Below are 18,805 nucleotides of genomic sequence, written 5' to 3' on the forward strand. Positions count from 1 at the left end.
AGGAAAAGGAGGGAGAGGGGGTGGAATGGGGAGGGAAGAGGCAGGGCCTGGGATAGAGTGGGGGTCGAGCACCCCCAAGGAACTCCAGAAGTTACACCTATGATCAAGGAGCTACTTTGTGACTGTACATCATTGCCTGTGAATTCCCTTGAATAGAGTTGAGTTACCTTAAGGTGATATATTAACTATGTAAGTGTTATACCTTTCTGTTGGCAGAGTATTGCCCCTTTAAATCTTGAAGGACTCTATCCGAAGATATGGGCAGCCATTTTGTGTTCAATCAGAAGAGACTTTATATACTCTCTCATGGAGACTTTACTTATGTTCTTTCTTGTTTTGTTGTTCCCTTAATCCAAAATAATTGCCATTCTTACAGAAAGAATTTTCTCTTTGGTTATGGAAACACTTAATTCAAATACTGATCATATTAAGAAATAGCTTGTCCCCCACCATTACTCCTGCCTATTTGCTGTTGACTCTGACATCTTAGACAGATGCCCTACTAAGCAGATATGGTTATCATGATAGCCTCAAACCAGATATCCGGAGAAATTTAAAAAAGAGTGTATTAGATGAGGGCAGCGTACAGATAAAACAGTAAAAAAAAGTGTACTTTCTGGGTATTTTTTATTTTTATTGGGTGGAGGGAGAAGTTTCTTATGAAATGTTAGGATATAGATATTCAGGCCTGTCTGTAAAGGCCTATACTCTAAGAATTTAGGTGTATTCTTATCACTTGGCTAATTATAGAGGTATAAAAGAAAGAATCAAAATCACTGTCTGGCGGTGTAAGGGCCTTCTCTTACTGTGACAGTCTGAGGCCCTGTTCTTAGGCTAAGGCCTTTGGCTAAGCAGCAGAGGCAGCCATAAGCTTGGAAGTGAACGGTCACATCCTCACATTCCAAACCATCACATTGAAATCAGGTGCTATTGGGCTGTTAGAAATAAAATCCTGTCCTAATAATGCCTATCACCTCCAGAGAAAGGGAAGTGCCAAGAAGATGTAAAAGGAAACTTAGTTTGATAGCATCCTGTCTGGCAAGAACTCACTTATCAATAGCTGGGATGTGAAATCCTCACTTCTGTATTGTTTTGTCATTATAGTTCCTACTTTGCTATTGTTTGTCTGTATAATCTCTGTCTGGTTCTGGGATTGTTCCTGTCTGCTGTATAATTAATTTTGCTGGGTGTAAACTAATTAAGGTGGTGGGATATAATTGGTTGCATAATCATGTTACAATATATTAGGATTGGTTTGTTAAATTTCAGGAAAATGATTGGTTAAGGTTTAGCTAAGCAGAACTCAAGTTTTAGTATATAGTCTGCAGTCAATCAGGAAGTGAGGGGGGGGAATGGGAACAGGGTGGGGAAATTGGAATCATGTTTTGCTAAGGGGGGGGAATGGGAACAGGGACACAGGTAAGGCTCTGTGGTGTCAGAGCTGGGAAGGGGGACACTACGGAAGGAAACTGGAATCATGCTTGCTCGAAGTTCACCCCAATAAACATCGAATTGTTTGCACCTTTGGGTACTGTTGCTCTTTGTTCATGCGAGAAGGACCAGGAAAGTTACTGGGTGAAGGAATAAGCCCCCTAACATGAAACACTTTTATTGACTTTTTTTTTTTGAAGAAGTTATTCCCAAGCTGAGTGCTTGTTTGCCAAGTTATAAGCCTGATCAAATTTTTCTTACATTATAACTGCCCGAAAAATTGGGTTCACAATGAAAGAGTTGATACGATTTTAAACTACAAAGGTACACACAGTTTCACTGAATATATAATATTTCATGTAAATAGCATCATTCATCATTAAGGTTCCCAAATTGCTTTGAAGCCTCCAAACTCTAGATCTAAAGACCTTTCAATTTTCAGAGGTTTATAGTCTGAATTGACTGAAGTTTCCATGTCAGATTCATATCTATTAAAAAAAACCACCCAGTTTTGAGCCCCCTAAGTAAAACTCTTCATGAACCTCTGTAGTCTATGAATTTAGTTTCCCTATAAAAGGCCCTGACTCCCAACTGCTTTTCTTTATATGTCTTTTGGAAGGAGGCTGAATGATATTCTTTCCCCCTCAATGTCTTTGAGGAAAGTTGATTGCTCTTCAGTGGTGGCCAGCACAAATTTGCATCAAGTGAATCTTAAAGGGTTCCAGTGATTTGATTCAACAAATCTCAAATAACCTCAAGGGATTTGAGAGGTATGATGGTCTACTGGAGAGGCCAGTAGATTAGGAATGAGGAGCTCTAGAATCTATTCCCAGACTTGTCCCTGTCCTGATGTACAAATATGGGCAAATCACTTCACCTCCCTGTGCCTCTGTTTTTACCTGCTCTTTGTGTGTTTTTTCTGTGCAGAATGTAAACTCTTTGGAATAGATTGTTTCTTACTATATGTTTATATGGCACGGTCATGGGGCAACGACTCACCGGTGTGGCGCCTCCTGTCGGTCATCCTGGGAATTAACTCTTCTGGCCAGGAGTGCCCTCTGCAGGCCATTGTCTTGCCTGCTGCTGCCCCCCCGGACCCCAGTGCCCTCGTCATCAGGGTTCCGCCCCAACAGTAACCCACAATCCGAGTCTCCCCACCCAGTGGATTCCCCCAACCCTCTACCCCCACCTTGCCTCAGTGCCCACTGCCAGTCACCATCTAGCCCCTGCTCCCTGGGGCAGACTGCAATCTATGAACCACTCATCATCGGCAAGGGGCGTTGGACTAGCTACCTATCTCCAGGCTGCCCCTCTGCAACTCCAGTACCCTTTCATAAGCCTTTCACTAGGCCTGGAGCTTTGCTAGGCTGGAGCTCCCCAGTTCCCTCTGCCTTTCCCCAGCACTGCTCCACTTCAGGTACCCTGCTAGTACCTTTTGTGTGTCCTTAACTAGGCCTGCAGCCTGCGGGTTTGCTCGGGTGGAGCTCCCCAGCTCCCTCTGCCCTCCCACAGCACTGTTCCACCCTAGGTACCCTTCTTAGCTTCCCAGGCAGCCCAGTCCTTCTCTCTCTAGGAAGCTAGAGAGGGTGTCTGTCCTTGCTTCTGCCCCACAGCCCTCTTATAAGGGCCAGCTGGACCCTGATTAAGCTGGCCACAGCTGTGGCTGCTTTCCCAATCAGCCTGCTTTTCCCATTCACAGCCCTCTCCCGGGCTGCTTTAACCCCTTCATGGCAGAAGCGGGGTAGTCACCCTGCTACAGGCACCTAGAAAAATGGGTCCCTGATTTTGATTGAAGTCTCTAGGTAGCACTGTAATATATCTACTACTACTAATAATAATTAACCTTTGGAGCTAGGGCAAACAAAATCCTCGATATTTGGTTTGCTAGGGTAATGCAAACAGAAATGGTCAGGTTTCGTACAGCCATAAAGGCAGGAGTTTATGGGGTCAAACACTACAGTTTTTAATAGTGCATAACAACACTACTTGAGATAGGTCAAAATTTCGAGGCTGATATGTGGAGGTGGAGTCTAATCTCAACTTTGCCAACTCCAGTGTTCTGGTTCCAGCCCATCCATGTACAATACAGTTTAAGACAGGAAGTGAAGAATACCATAGCCAGTCAACACCTCAATAGAAAAATCTAAAGATACTGTTTTTTTTATCCAAAAGACAGATTTATTGCAATATGGAAATATATTGTAAAAATTCTATTTGATATTTTTCCAAATCCAGAGGGTTTGAAACTGAGCTACGCTGTTTATGAAATACAATTTATTGGTGTGGTAATAGCTTTTTGAAGTGGTTATCATGGTATCATGTTCAGCTGGACATAAGCAGTCAAAGCACAGTTTATGATTTCCTATGCACATCATTATGAAATAGTATATAGGAGATTGTAGAAGGTATTTAATAAGAGTAGAATCCAGCAAGTCTTTCATCAAAATAAAAGGGAAGAAAATATTAAGGGTTTTCTGACATGAGGCACAGAATACTTCGGGGGCAGTTAAACTAAAAGCATTTCAGCACTCTAAATGAATATTTCCTAGATAGACATGATCTATTTCTGATGGAAGGGTCTGTTGCATCTGAAAAATTCTAATATGCCTGTTACAAGTAAACTGATGCCACATATTGTCAGGTTCCATTCTCAGAGGAAGTTCATTTGCAGTCAGTGCAATAAAATGATACTATATCAGTAATCTCAGCTCTGATTATGAGCTCCTAAATATATGAGAAGAAAAATGAAACGGTTAAATTTGACAGATACTTGAAGTACGTTGCTCTTCTCACCATTATTTCAGTCATCTATTTATAAATCAGTATGTAACTGTACAGGCATGTTAACAAATCCATTCTGTTTTTAATTAAATTCTTCCTTCTTGGTGTGTTAGTAGGTTTAAACTTTTCAGGAAAGCTAAACATTGAAAGAGGGAAAAACAAACAGGAGGAGAAAGGAGAAGGACAACTTGGAAGCCAACAGTACAAGAGTTGAATATTATATGCATTACTTACATAGTCTGGTATAGTTTAAGTTTAGTAGTGGGGTATCAGACATTATAAACTGCACAGCTTTGTGAGGTCATGATGGCAACCAGTTTTGGAAAACCACTTGTGTATTGCACTCCCACTGTTCATACCTCTCAGAGATTGAGAGCTTGAAATTTATTTATTCCTCTGCTTTCACAGCTAGCACACAGTTACACCCTGAAACAAAGAGTGAGCATATTCCATAGACTGATGTGTACTGTACCCCACACTATCGTAAAGTTCTGTTCCTATCCATTCTAAAAACAACAACAGTAATGCAAGCAAAGCGCAGTGAAAAATCCCTTTTTATCTTCTTTCTCTGATTCCCCTCTACCCCCCGCCCAGGCATTGTATTAAATAAGTTAAGTACGTTTAGGTTTGGCCTTAAAGTAAACTTTTAGGTAAGGCCTTTACAGTCGCAAAGCTCAGCTGTTAAAACAGACCCAAGAATCTACACACTATAAAGACCTTTAGATTTCCCTTTACACGAGACAGAATGTTATTTGATCAGATCATTTTACAAACTACAAACTGATATGAGTGGTGAGAGTACAAGGCTGGTTTTCCGTTCTGTAATGTCTGCACGAAAGGAGAGTATGGTTAAAAACATTGGCGGCGGCCAGTTACAGGAATAGCTGGCACTTCCAGGAATGAGAGCATTCCTAATGAATTTGTGGACTCTGCATTTACCGCAACAGCAGGTTTTCTCACATTCACACTAGACAGCATCAGAATTTGCTAGTTTTATTGACCTTCTGTAAACACTGATAGTGGAACAGAGTTGCCAGAAATTGCAAGGCCAAAGAGCAATCCGAAACATCATCTTGGAAAAGCCTCTGAAAGAATATTTCTGTGTTCAGGAGACACAGTTTTTCCACTTGCCAAAGGTAATTTTGTTAAAGGATTCAAGGAGTGCAAAAATACAGTCTGTAATGACATAGGCACGCGACACCTTCCAAAACTAACAATACCGGCAGAGAATCCTAATTTCCTCCCATGTCTGTTTTAGTTTCTTGATTGCAGTAAAAACATACAAACTGGACTGGGCTTTATTTCATTGCTCATTTACCAGCTTTTATAATCTTCTTGTGGATTAACACTAATTCTAGTGTGCACAGTATCTTTCTTCAGGAAGTAATCTTCTTAAAGACTGACTAGTTTTGACCCATGGCAAAAGTTGGAAAGATAGTACAGGCTTAATCAGACTTCCACATCTGGGTAGAAACCATGGAAAAAAAACATCAAGGCAAACTAGCTACCTTATTTTGTTATTAAACATTGCACACTTAAAAGCCATTAGTTCTGCTAACCCACCTGGTTCTGTAACTAGTGACTGCTTTAAAAATATTTAGGAAGGGATTTTAGAGTTGCCTGTTTAAGCCATTATTGCTTAAATCAAAACAAAAGTTTACTGTAGCTATTTAAAATGTCACCTCTGACTATAAAACAAGTTTAACCATGTTATGAACATTAAAGGATAAATTATCCTAATGTAACTGCACTGAATTAGATGGGGAGCATTTGGCCCTACATTTTTATCAGAGACAACAAATTACATACACTGGATGAATATTTGATCACATTAAAGACTCTTCCACTGGAAGAAGGATAGCTTAATTAGTCCTCACCAAGGAACAGAGAAATGTTCACCTGCTTTCCTAAATGTTTGGAACTGAGAGTACTGAGCTCCTCAGGCATGTGTTAAACCAAGAGCTATCCTGCTTTGTGAACAATAAATACCTGTGGCAATGTCAGTACATATTCCCTGGGTAGATTACTCACACCTGTCATCACCGCCTTCCCCCCTTTCCCCCATCTCGAGTGCAGATTGATACAATGGTGCCAGAATGTATTTGCAATCAAGCATTCATTCTCAAACAACCTCTCTGTATAGAGATCTACAATAACTAAATTATATAACTGCAATGAATACATATTTATCATTTCACTGTACCAGTGGTGTTACTGAGTCAGTTTAAGACCACAAACAGTAAAGCCCTGTTTTAATGACCAACTCCAGACATAAAATTTATGCTGTTCTGGCTGCTTGTGGTTGCTGTTCTAGCTAATGAATAAATGTCTCTATCTTCAAAAGATTTAGTTGACCTGCTGATTTGAAACCGCTTCCCAACAGCAGTTAACAGTAGACCCCCAATTGAGATCAAAAGATGGCCCTGTCTGAGTTGAAAAGAGGCTTTTCTAACAGGCAGAATGCAATAGCATCTCTGCTCTGGAATGATGAAGTGAGCTGTAGCTCACGAAAGCTTATGCTCAAATAAATTGGTTAGTCTCTAAGGTGCCACAAGTACTCCTTTTCTTTTTGCAAATACAGACTAACATGGCTGTTACTCTGAAACCTGTTCTGGAATGGGAACTTAAAAGCATCCAAATAGCTCATATTTAGCAGTAATCAATTAGGGCCTGATCCAACATCCATTGAGGTCAATAGCAGTCCTTCCATTGACTTCAAGGGGCATTGGATCTGCCTTTTAGTGCTGCCTGCTACATTTCCCTTTTAAAACAGAGAATGTTCCTTTAAAATATGCAAGCTACACCATGTATTTTACGTACATTAATTTACCAAGAACTATGAATGACAATGCTCTATCAGATGAGCCTTTTTGGGTGGGGAAGATGGAAGAAGTTCCCTTAAATGCCGGGTCTCCTCCAATTCTCACAACTCTCATCTGTCTTCTGTGGAACAAATCCCTCCTCTCTGAGGCTGGATAGAACTAAACCTGGTCCTCAGTGGCAGAGCTGAAATTTAACTCTGTGCCTTTCATGAGGGCTTTATCTTGTGTGTAACTTTTCTTTTTCTAGCACATCTTGCACCAGGACAACTATCTTCCAGTTGGGAAGACTTCTTTTGTGAGTTCAGTTCATTCTGATTTTGACAAGTCAGGATATGTTTCTGTAGAAGAGAAATGGTGGAGACAATTGTGGGTGAAATTTGTTTGAAAAGTTTCATGAAAAAAAATTGTTGACATTTTGAATTTTTGGGAAAAGTTCAAACAACCCTTCAAACATTTTTTAAAAACATTGAAATTTCAAATCACCCCATAAAAATGTAGAAATTAAAAACAAAAAAACACCCCAGCCAATTCTACTGTGCCAGAATACTAAAATAACCCTCCATCCAAAAAAATAAGAGCCTTCTACCTCTGCAGTAGAGGTTAGAAATGACTGGGAAAGAGTCTAGTATATGTACCTGAGTTTTCCATTTTGTAGAAAACAACTGGGGCAAAATCTGTGTGTATCCAGTGTCTAAACCTTTCATTTTTAGTGGCAATACCCCATTTCCATTTTTTGGCAGCCTTCGAACACTGGTATGAATTAGTGGGGGGGGGAGTATTTTAAATTATATAGATTCCAATACTAAGGTTTACCACAAGTGACTTTGAGAGAGTTAACTCAGTAAACCCCACATTTGGATATGTGAAGAAGCCGACTTCTGAAGAAAAGTCATATTTCCTACTCCATCTCAGGATTGAGGGTGTCAACCATAAATAAATATCAATGCATGAAATATACCCACTGCCCACTTCTAAAGTTGCCACTGAACCGCTGGGCTGATTTACTTTCAAGTGGTGTTTATTTTTATTTCATGATCTTTGTGGAATGCTATAAATATATTAGAGAGACAAGATGCGAGAGCAAATGCCTTTTATTGTACCAGCTTCTGTTGGTGGAAGGTACGTAACTTGATAGCTTGTGCCTTTCACCAACAGAACATAAGACTGGCCATCCCACATCAGACCAATGATCCATCTAACCCACTATCCTGTCTTCTGACAGTGGCTAATGCCAGATGCTTCAAAGAGAATTAAAAGAACAGAGCAATTATCAAATGATCCATCTCCTGTCATCTGATCCCAGCATCTGGAAGCGAGAGGCTTAGGAACACCCAGAGCCTGGGATTGTATCCCAGACCATCTTGGCTTGATGGACCTATCTTCTGTGAGCTTAGCTAATTCTTTTTTTAACCCAGTTATGCTTTTGGCCTTCACAACATCTCCTGGCAATGAGTTCCACAGGTTGACTGTGCGTTGTGTGAAGAAGTACTTTCTTTCGTAGGTCTATAAACTGCTGCCTATTAATTTCATTGGGTGAGCACTGGTTCTTGTGTTGTGTGTGTGTGTGTGTGGGGTAAATAACACTTTCTAACTCACTTTCTCTACACCATTATCATCTCCCCCTTTAGTCACCTCTTTTTCCAAGTTGAACAGTCCCAGTCTTTTCAATCTCTCCTCATACAAAAGCTGTACCCTTAATCATTTTTGTTGCTCTTCTCTGTACCTTTTCCATTTCTAATATATCTTTTTTGAGACGGGGAGACCAGAACTCTATGTAGTACTCAAGGTGTGGGCATACCATGGATGTGTATAGTGGCATTATAATATTTATAATAATAATAATAAATATTATATATCTCTTTCCTTATGGTTCCTAACATTCTATTCAGTTTTTTGACTGCAGCTGTTTTCAGAGAACTATCCACAATGACTACAAGATCTCTTTCTTGAGTGGTAAATGCCAATTTAGACCCATCATCTTGTATATATAGTTGGGATTATGTTTTCCAATATGCATTATTTTGCATTTATCAAAACTGAATTTCATTTGTCATTTTGTTGCCCAGTAACCCATTTTGTGAGATCCCTTTGTAACAATTTGCAGTTAGCTTTGGACTTACTTATCTTGAGTAATTTTGTTTCATCTGTAAACGTTGCCATTTCATTATTTACCCCTTTTTCCCAATCATTTATGAATATGTTGAATAGGACTGGGCCCAGTACTAATCCCTGGCAGACACCACTATTTACCTCTCTCCATTCTGAAAACTGACCATTTATTCCTACCTTTTGTTTCCTGTCTTTTGACCAGTTACTGATCCATGAGAGGACTTTCCTGCTTATCCCATGACTGCTTGCTTTGCTTTCCTTTGGTGAGGGACCTAGTCAAGGGCTTTTTGAAAGTCTAAGTACACTATATCCACTGGATCAACCTTGTCCACATTTGTTTGACCTCCCTCAAAGAATTCTAATAGATTGGTGAGGAATGATTTCCCTTTAGAAAACCCTGTTGATTCTTCCCCGATAAATCATGTCATCTATGTGTCAAATTATTCTGTTCTTTACTTTAGTTTCAACCAATTTGCCTGGTATGGAGATGATGTAATTGAATTAGCCTCTTTTTCATTTGACAGTTTCTCTTCAATTTCTACCTGTACTTCATCAACTTCTATCCTCTTCTCTTTACTAGACTATAGAGAATTCCTGTTAATAGATCCTCCCCTAAGGGATGTCTCTGTCCAAACTGTGTGCTCCTCCGCACCTGTCAGCTTTCCTGCAGCCCTTAGTTTAAAAACTCCTTTATGACCTTTGCAAGTTTACATGCCAGAAATTTGGTTCCAATTTGGTTTAGAGGGAGCCCATCCTTCCTGTATAGGCTCCTCCTTTCCCAAAAGGTTCCCCAGTTCCTAATCAACCTAAAACTCTCCTCCCTACTCCATCGTCTCATCCACACATTGAGACCTTGCAGTTCTGCCTGTCAAACTGGCCCTTCACATGGAACTGGAAGCATTTCAGAGAATGCTACCAGGGAGGTCCTGGATTTTAATTTCTTACTTTGCAGCCTACATTTGGCCTCTCTACTACATTTCATGTAATTGGGACCTACAGGTACCATGGCCACTGGCTCCTCTCAGCACTGCACACACATCTGTCTAGATGTTGCCAGAGATCTTCAACCTTCACACCCAGCAGGCAATTCACCATGTGGATCTCCTGGTCACCATAAATCTATTTGCCAATGATCAAATCCCCCATTACTATCACCTGTGTCTTCTTGATAAATGGGATTCTGTCCCCCGGAGGGGAAGCCTCAGTGCAAGAGGTTCCCAAGACATCATCTGGAAGGAGGGTCCCAACTATGGGATTGTTTCTCTCCACTACAGTTTGATGTTCACCTTCCCCGAGACTTTCATCCTCCTCAACAGCACAGAGGCTGTCAGACAGAGGATGGGACTCTTGTTTTGCTCTTGACCAGAAAGTCTCATCTACATACCTCTCTGTCTCCCTTAGCTCCTCTACTGAGCCACTCTGATCTCCAGGACCTGTTCTCTGTCTCTGAGGGTCATGAGCTTCTTGCACCAAATGCACATACATGCCACCTGCTCACAAGGCAGGTAATCATACATGCTGCATTCAATGCAATAAACTGGATAGCCCCCACTCTGCTGCTGGACTTCTGCCTGCATCCTGTTTGTTTGTTTGTTTTGGGGAGGCGGGAAATATTGACTAGCCTAAGTTTAGAGAATGTTAGGTGTATCTGGTTCTTATGCTTCCTCTCAAAACTGCCCTGTCTGCTGCTCCTATTCACTAGTTCCTTGGATCTCTTAGGAGCTGGCCTTTTAAATCCCTGTTCTCCCTGAGTAGCCCCACTCCCTGGTTGACAGTTAACGGATCCTAAAGGGATTAGGGCTAAAAGCCTAATTAAGAAGCCCTCAGCTTCTCCTAGCAGGCCAGTGGGCTCAGCACAGATCCTCAGCATAGATCCTCAAATGGACCACACTATATGCTACAGTCAAGCAGCAAGCAAACAAACAAACTGATGACAAACTCACCCCAAGAGTCGCATACTCATTCCTCCTTCACCTGGAGAACTCCCTTACAAAACTCCCCTGTTGGCTGTTCCTGTTCACACCTTTCACCAACAGAAGTTGATCCAGTAAAGATATTACCTCACCTACCTTGTCTCTCTCATATCCTGGGATTAACACTGCTTACTGCTGCTTACAAACAGGGTAGGGGATTGTTAGGGGAAGTAGAAGTGGGTGGCAACCTGGGCAGCAGTGACCATGAGATGGTTGAGTTCAGGATCCTCACAAAAGGAAGAAAGGAGAGTAGCAAAATACAGACCCTGTACTTCAGAAAAGCAGACTTTGACTCACTTAGGCAACTGATGGGCAGGATCCTCTGGGAGGCTAATTTGAGGGGGAAAGGAGTCCAGGAAAGCTGGCTGGTGACCAGCTTGGCTTAACAGAGATATCTTCAGTGAGCTCAAATACAAAAAGAAAGCTTACAAGAAGTGGAAACTTGGTCAGATGACTAGGGAGGAGTATAAAAATATTGCTCGAACATGCAAGGGTGTAATCAGGAATAGCAAAACACAACTGGAGTTGCACTAGCAAGGGATGTGAAGGGTAACAAGAAGGGTTTCTATAGGTATGTTAGCAACAAGAAAAAGGTCAGGGAAAGTGTGGGACCCTTAATGAATGGGGGAGACAACCTAGTGACAGATGATGTGGAAAAAGCTGAAGTACTCAATGCTTTTTTTGCCTCAGTCTTCACAGAAAAGGTCAGCTCCCACACTGCTATCCTGGGCAACACAGTATGGGGAGGAGGTGAGCAGCCCTCTGTGGTGAAAGAACAGGTTAAGGACTATTTAGAAAAGCTGGACATTCACAAGTCCATGGGTCCAGATCTAATGCCTCCAGGGGTGCTGAGGGAATTGGCTGATATGATTTCAGAGCCATTTGCCATTATCTTTGAAAACTTGTGGTGATTGGGGGAAGGTCCTGGATGATTGGAAAAAGGCAAATGTAGTGCCCATCTTTAAAAAAGGGAAGAGGGAGAACCCAGGAACTACAGACCAGTCAGCCTCACCTTAGTCCCTGGAAAAATCCTGGAGCAGGTCCTCAAGGAAACCATTCTGAAGCACTTGGAGACAAGGAAGCTGATCAGGAACAGTCAGCATGGATTCACCACGGGCAAGTCATGCCTGACCAATCTGATTGCCTTCTATGATGATATAACTAGCTCTGTGGATATGGGAAATGATAAGTGGAGATGTTAAGTAGAGATGATATATCTTGACTTTAGCAAAGCTTTTCATACAGTCTCCCACAATATTCTTGCCAGCAAGTTAAAAAGTATGGATTGGATGAATGGACCTTAAGGTGGTTAGAAAGCTGGCTAGATTGTCAGGCTCAATGGGTAGTGATCAGCAGCTCGATTTCTAGTTGGCAGCGGTATCAAGTGGAGTGTCCCAGGGGTAAATCCTGGGGCCGGTTTTATTCAACATCTTCATTAATGATCTGGGTGATGGGATAGATTGTACCCGCAGTAAGTTCATGGATGACACTAAGCTGTGGGGGGGGGAGTAGATATGCTGTAGTGTAGGGATAGGGTCCAGAGTGACCTAGAGAAATTGCAGGATTGGGCCAAAAGAAATCTGATGAGGTTCAACAAGGACAAGTGCAGAGTCCTGCACTTAGGACGGAAGAATCCCATGCACCACTACAAGCTGGGGACCTACTGGCTAGGCAGCAGTTCTGCAGAAAAGGACCTGGGGATTACAGTGGATGAGAAGCTGGATATGAGTCAGCAGTGTGCCCTTGTTGCCAAGAAGGCTAGCAGCATACTGGGCTACATTAGTAGGAGCATTTGCAGGAGATGGAGGGAAGTGATTATTCCCCTGTATTTGGTACTGGTGGGGCCACATCTGGAGTACTGGGTCCTGTTTTGGGCCTCCCACTACAGAAAGGATGTGGACAAATTGGAGAGAGAACAGTGGAGAGCAACGAAAATGATCATGGGGCTAGGGCACATGACTTACGAGGAGAGGCTGAGGGAACTGGGCTTGTTTTGTCTGCAGAAGAGAAGAGTGCGGGGGGATTTGATAGAGAGGATGGAGCTCGGCTGCTCTCAGTGGTGCCAGATGACAGAACAAGAAGCAATGGTCTCCAGTTGTAGTGGGGGAGGTCTAGATTGGATATTAGGAAACACTATTTCACTAGGAGGGAGGTGAAGCACTGGAATGGGTTATCTAGGGAGTTGGTGGAATCTCCATCCTTAAAGGTTTTTAGGGCCTGGCTTGACAAAGCCCTGGCTGGGATGATTTAGTTGGTGTTGGTCCTGCTTTGAGCAGGGGGTTGGACTGGATGACCTCCTGAGGTCTCTTCCAACCCTGATATTCTATGATTCTATGAACACAGCTACAACAGCACTTCAAATAAATATATTAGTTCAAATATAATTTGTTTTTAAATAAATGGCATAATTAAGGTTTTTTAAGGTTTTTGCATTATTTTGTAAAACTTTAGGAACTTAGGTATCCATGGGACTTCTACTCAAAGGGAGTCTAAAGTAAACCAAGAGTAAAACTAAGTTGAGTTTTATCCTAGTCCCTAACTGACATCTGTTCACCTCACAAAGCCATTAAGACAATTTGCTATGATTGACATACTCTGATCAGTACAGGTCTAGGACTAGAGCCAGTAGATGGATTCTAGGTGAAGGGGACAGAAGTACTGTCAGACCCATATAAGAAAATTAGTACTGTACTGAAAATGCCTGGCGGTAGACAGTTCCAGGAATCTCTCACTTACATAAATACTTATAAACAAAAAAATTTTCTGGAGGTGTTTGTGAAATTAGTTTTTGTTCTCTGTCTTGTTCTTTGGGGAGACTAGAATACAAAAACCATCCCATTTAGGACTTATTGGCATCATGAGCTGATCATCTCAGAAAAGAAGTGATAGATTACATAGGAGTAATCAATTGGTTGGGAGCAATAATAATTTCCAGGAGGTGTCTGAGCAGCTTTGTTTCTGGATGAATATGGTATCTCAGAGGACTTCAGCAAAGAGGGAAATGGGGTTGAAATGATGGATGAGAATTCTTCCAAGGAAAGAGGAGGAAGAGATGACCAGAAAACATAGAGAGCCTGCCTCTGGAAGTCCTCCATTTCCTTCCTCTATGTGAAGGAAATGTCATCCATCATTCAATCCTCCCCATCCCCTTGTCAGATTTTAAACACAGAAATGGTTCCAGCTGTATTGTTTCTGTGGCCCAGACTTTCTCAGTGGTGAGTCCCACATCCAGGTTGGATGTATGGAGGAGCAGAACTGCGTCCACTCTCTGCATTCCCCAGGGGTGGAGGGAATGATGGTGCTTATCTGTCTATATAGTGGGATTACATTAGAGCGGACATCCTTTTGCACAGAAAAAGGTATGCACATAAACATGAGGTGAATGAAAATGGCCATGGTGATGCAGTTTCCAATCTTCTAGAAGGGAAATTCCATGGAAAGAAAATGTGGGTTGCCATTGTTCTCACAGGTGCCACAGGTATAGCTCTTAAAGTATATGCATCTTGTATAACGAGAGTCATAATTACAGCTCTTACAACATGACTGGGGACCCTCCTCCATATAGCTTTGTTAGAAAAGTGGCTAGTGCTACCTCTCAGGGGGAATGACACTTGCCTGCTTCTTATTGTAAGGTTGTATTGTAAGGGATTCAAAGTGCACAGAACTATTAACACCAATAAGTGGAAGAGACGAGAATAGAATATATGGCGTGAAATCCTGGCCCCATTGAAATCTGTGTGGATTTTGCCTTTTACTTCTATTGGGCCAGGATTTCACCCATGGACTGCTGTTGGCACTTTGCTCAATATCAGAAGGATTGCTTCATCTATTAAATTCATGCCCTCCTACTGACTGGAAATCTAGCCTGGGCCAAACATATGGAGGCTCACTGGGGTACTGGAACTTATTCAGCACAATTGGCCTGTAGAATAGAACAGGGCTGAATAGAACAAAATCTAGAATAGAATAGCTCTTCAGGGCTGGAGCATGCTTACTACAGATGGGATGTTCAGAGATTTTAGCAGCAGGCCTCTAACAACCTGTACTGGGAATGTGGAAATGGTGATTTGCAGAGGATTATGATTCAGATAAATCTGGGTTGATTTTCATGGGGACAGCAAAAGGCATCTCTGTAACACCAGGACACCCTGCCCTAATTTCAAGTTTTCCCTCCAAAAACACAGTAGGTGCTAGAGCTCTTCTGTGAAACAACTGGAAGGCAGAGGGGGGTTAACTCTGGCAAAATTCTCTCTTTTTTTCTCCTAACTTCATCCTCAGAAATGGCTTTATAGTTTTTGGTGAAACTTTTAAATATACATGAAAATAGCTATAAGCAACCAAAAATAGATGATTTTAATGGAAAGTATTAGGCAACCTTCAGTATTAGGAGTCACTACCAGTTCCTCCAAGAATAAGTGCTTATTTGATCATGTTTATTCTCCTTTCTTAGGAGGGCCTCAGCAGCATGCTCTGAAGATAACAGACTTCTGGGCCTCTGTTGGACCAGTAAGGGAATGAATTCAGAATTTAGAATGCCCCACTGAAAATGCCCTGCCTCTACCCCCATAATGTCAATGAGTCAGCATTTTTTTTCTGGGATTTCATCCTGGTAACATTACTTTTTGGGGGGAAGGTTAAAGCGAAGGTACTTTTGGAATGGCATCCAAAATCTCCATTGGTTTAATGGATTCTATTGTATATATTCTACTGTATATAGTATCTGAGAACTCTAGTAATGCATTAAGAAATGTGACTACACATCCGTTCAGTGCTCTTTGTTTTCTCATCTTCTCCCTAAGGGAAGAAGCATGTGCAGTGGAGTTTCTAGTTTTAGTAGAGTGTTTTTTGGTTTTTTGTTTATTAAATATACATGTTGCTGTATATTTATGTGAGAGAAGGCAAGGTCAAAGAAATGCACCTTTCACTTAGAACAGAAAGTGGTGAGATTTGTGATGGTCCTTAGTTCCTGGGGGAGTTAATTCCACAATCTCAGACTGGCCCACAAGAAAGTTCTATCTTTCGCAGACAAGTGTTACTTTTGCTGTAGCGAGTTCCATTGCGTCAGAGGAGTTTAATTGTTGTCCATGGTCTTTGTCACTGAGCTTTACATGATCTTTCAGATCTTCTGGGCTCAGATCATGGAATGCTTTAAAGATAAAGAGCTGAGACCTTGAACTTGATTCAAAATTCTATGGGAAGCTCATGTAGAAAGCTGTGATATGCTTGTAGTAACCTGTGTTGCTGAGGAAATGTGCTGCAGTGTTCTGTACTAGTTGAGATGGCTTCATGCCCAGGTATATTGCATTGCTGGAGAAGTGACAAAGATGTAGATAATTGAGGTCAGATCATCACTCACCAGGATGGGACGGAGTCTCTTAGCTAACCAGAGATGATAATAGAATTACTAATGGAGGATGTTATGTGAGACCTTGTGGTCAGTAAGGAATCCAAGAGCAGTACTAAACTATGCACTGAACTGACCAATTGTAAGTGTGTACCTTCAACTAAAATCACTGCACTGTGACTGAAAACTATTCAGAATGTTTTCCTCTGCCCACCAGTATTACCTCTGTCTTGTTTGGATTCAGTTTCAGTCAGTTGCTCTTGGGTTGAATTTATCCATGCACTGGGCCATTTTGATGGTAGTGGTGTAGTTGTATGTGGTGAAGGATAGGGAGAGCTGTGTCATCTCTATAATGCTGGAATGAGTGTCCGTGTTAGCTAACCAGTTCACCTAGTGGTTGCAAAAAGGACCAGAAAGAGAACTGATCCTTGTAGGAGTCCAGAAGTGAGGGATCTCATGGTGAAGGTAGAATTTCTTATCACTGCACAGATAAGCAAAATCCCTAGTCAGTACTCCTCTGAATCTATTTGCCACTAGGCCTATTTTTACTATACACCCATTTATGTTCAGAGTTGATAAGGTGCTCATTGTACAATATTCACCACATTCCTCAGCAAAACTGCCTACAGAGGGGGAACTGAGACAGAGAGAGATTGTGACCCAAGGTCAATGAGGAAGTCTGAGGTGGAGACAAGTCCTGAATCCATCTCCCTTAAATCCAGAGTCTTAACTACTAAATAAATTTATCATCCTGAGCTATCAAAGGCAATATTGGAAAGTGCTTAAGCATGACCAATGTAGAGAGAACGAATTCATCTGAATTTACTTTCCATCCCAAGTGTAGTATAATATAAAGCTTCTCTATAATTCTATCTGAGGCTACTGAGCGATATCCTTTTACTTGCAATTTCAAAGCAATTTCTTCAAGTCTTTTCAAGAATTATGATGAATATCTCAGAAAACATACTTACAGGTCTGCCATTCTGTTTCTGTGACTCAGCTCCAGAGAGCTAACAAGTTCAGGTCTCCTTTCAATGGAACACTGGCTCCCAACATTTCAACAATGGGAATGTACATGTATTATACTGAAAGTCAGAGGTATCATCATTCAGACTTTTCTTTATACAACAGCACTAGCTCAGCTCCTCATAAATCTGTTTGAGAATGGAGGTAATGGAGAAATAGCCATGTTGTACTCCTTTGGATAGTTTGCTAATAGCATGAATATATGGCATTTCTGCTACCTACTAGAATACACATCATACCCTACTATCAACAAATCTTTGGGTTTGTTAAACTATTTTGTAAAAGCATCATCAATTAAATAACATGGAATGAAATGAAGCTCACAAAAGCATTTGGAGTGTCATGAAAGTATTCGAGATAAATCAGCACTGACAGTTTCTAGCTCAAGTTTTTTTGTCTAATGAACCATACTTGGAACTCTCATGACCCAGTAAGTATTTCTAATCAATAATTAAGAAAATACAAGGATTACACACACATTGAAGGGTGTATTTCCTACTAAGTCTTTCATACCTTTGACATTATATTTGAATTTAAAATGAACTCAGGGTTTTTAAAGCCTGGAGCAGGATGAAGTTTCTGTCTGGGTGCACACAGCCCCAAGTGGTAGAAATAATTCTGTACATTGTTCTTCTAAATGTTCTCTTTGTTTATACATTATTTCTTAACCCCCCCAAATTTGTTTCTCTTTCATGTAGACTTGCAATACTGCTAAACTGTGCCCACTTGCATGGCATATTGTGGAGTAACATGCAGTGGCCAAAATTCATGGAGGGTCTAGGCATCGACCAAGGCAAAGGGTCCATACTGATAGAAAGTCCATAGGAAAAATGTGATTACAACATCTCCTTACTGTGGAGCCTGCAACTGGCACAACCTCAGAAGAGTGTGATTCCGCCTGGGGAGCATAGCGGCTATGGCAACCAGGGGGGATTCAATGGTTAAGTGCATCTCCTCAGGAGCCTCTACTCTCAGGGTGCCTAGTCAGCTGCTGTTGGAATGGAAATCTGTCCTCTCCCAGGCATTCTGCTGGGGAAGAGCAAAAGTGGTTTGACCCGGTAACTATACAGGTCCATGTGAAGCTATATTGCAGTCGTACTCAATTTCCTTGTGACCCAAGTCATACCTGGACTTAGGTTTTATGTATCTATCTGTGAGTGGAGGAGGATCTCCCACCTCGTCCCCTTGTTATTCTCCTCTCCACCACTCAAAGTGCAGGGGAAAGGAAAATGTTCTGGAACAGAGGCCACATAATCCATTATACATAAAGAATACTACACCATTCCACTTACTGCAAAAATGTGTTGCCTGTGATCATA

The sequence above is a fragment of the Lepidochelys kempii genome, chromosome 5, assembly GCF_965140285.1.
Source record: "Lepidochelys kempii isolate rLepKem1 chromosome 5, rLepKem1.hap1, whole genome shotgun sequence".
NCBI classification, from domain to species: Eukaryota; Metazoa; Chordata; order Testudines; family Cheloniidae; genus Lepidochelys; species Lepidochelys kempii.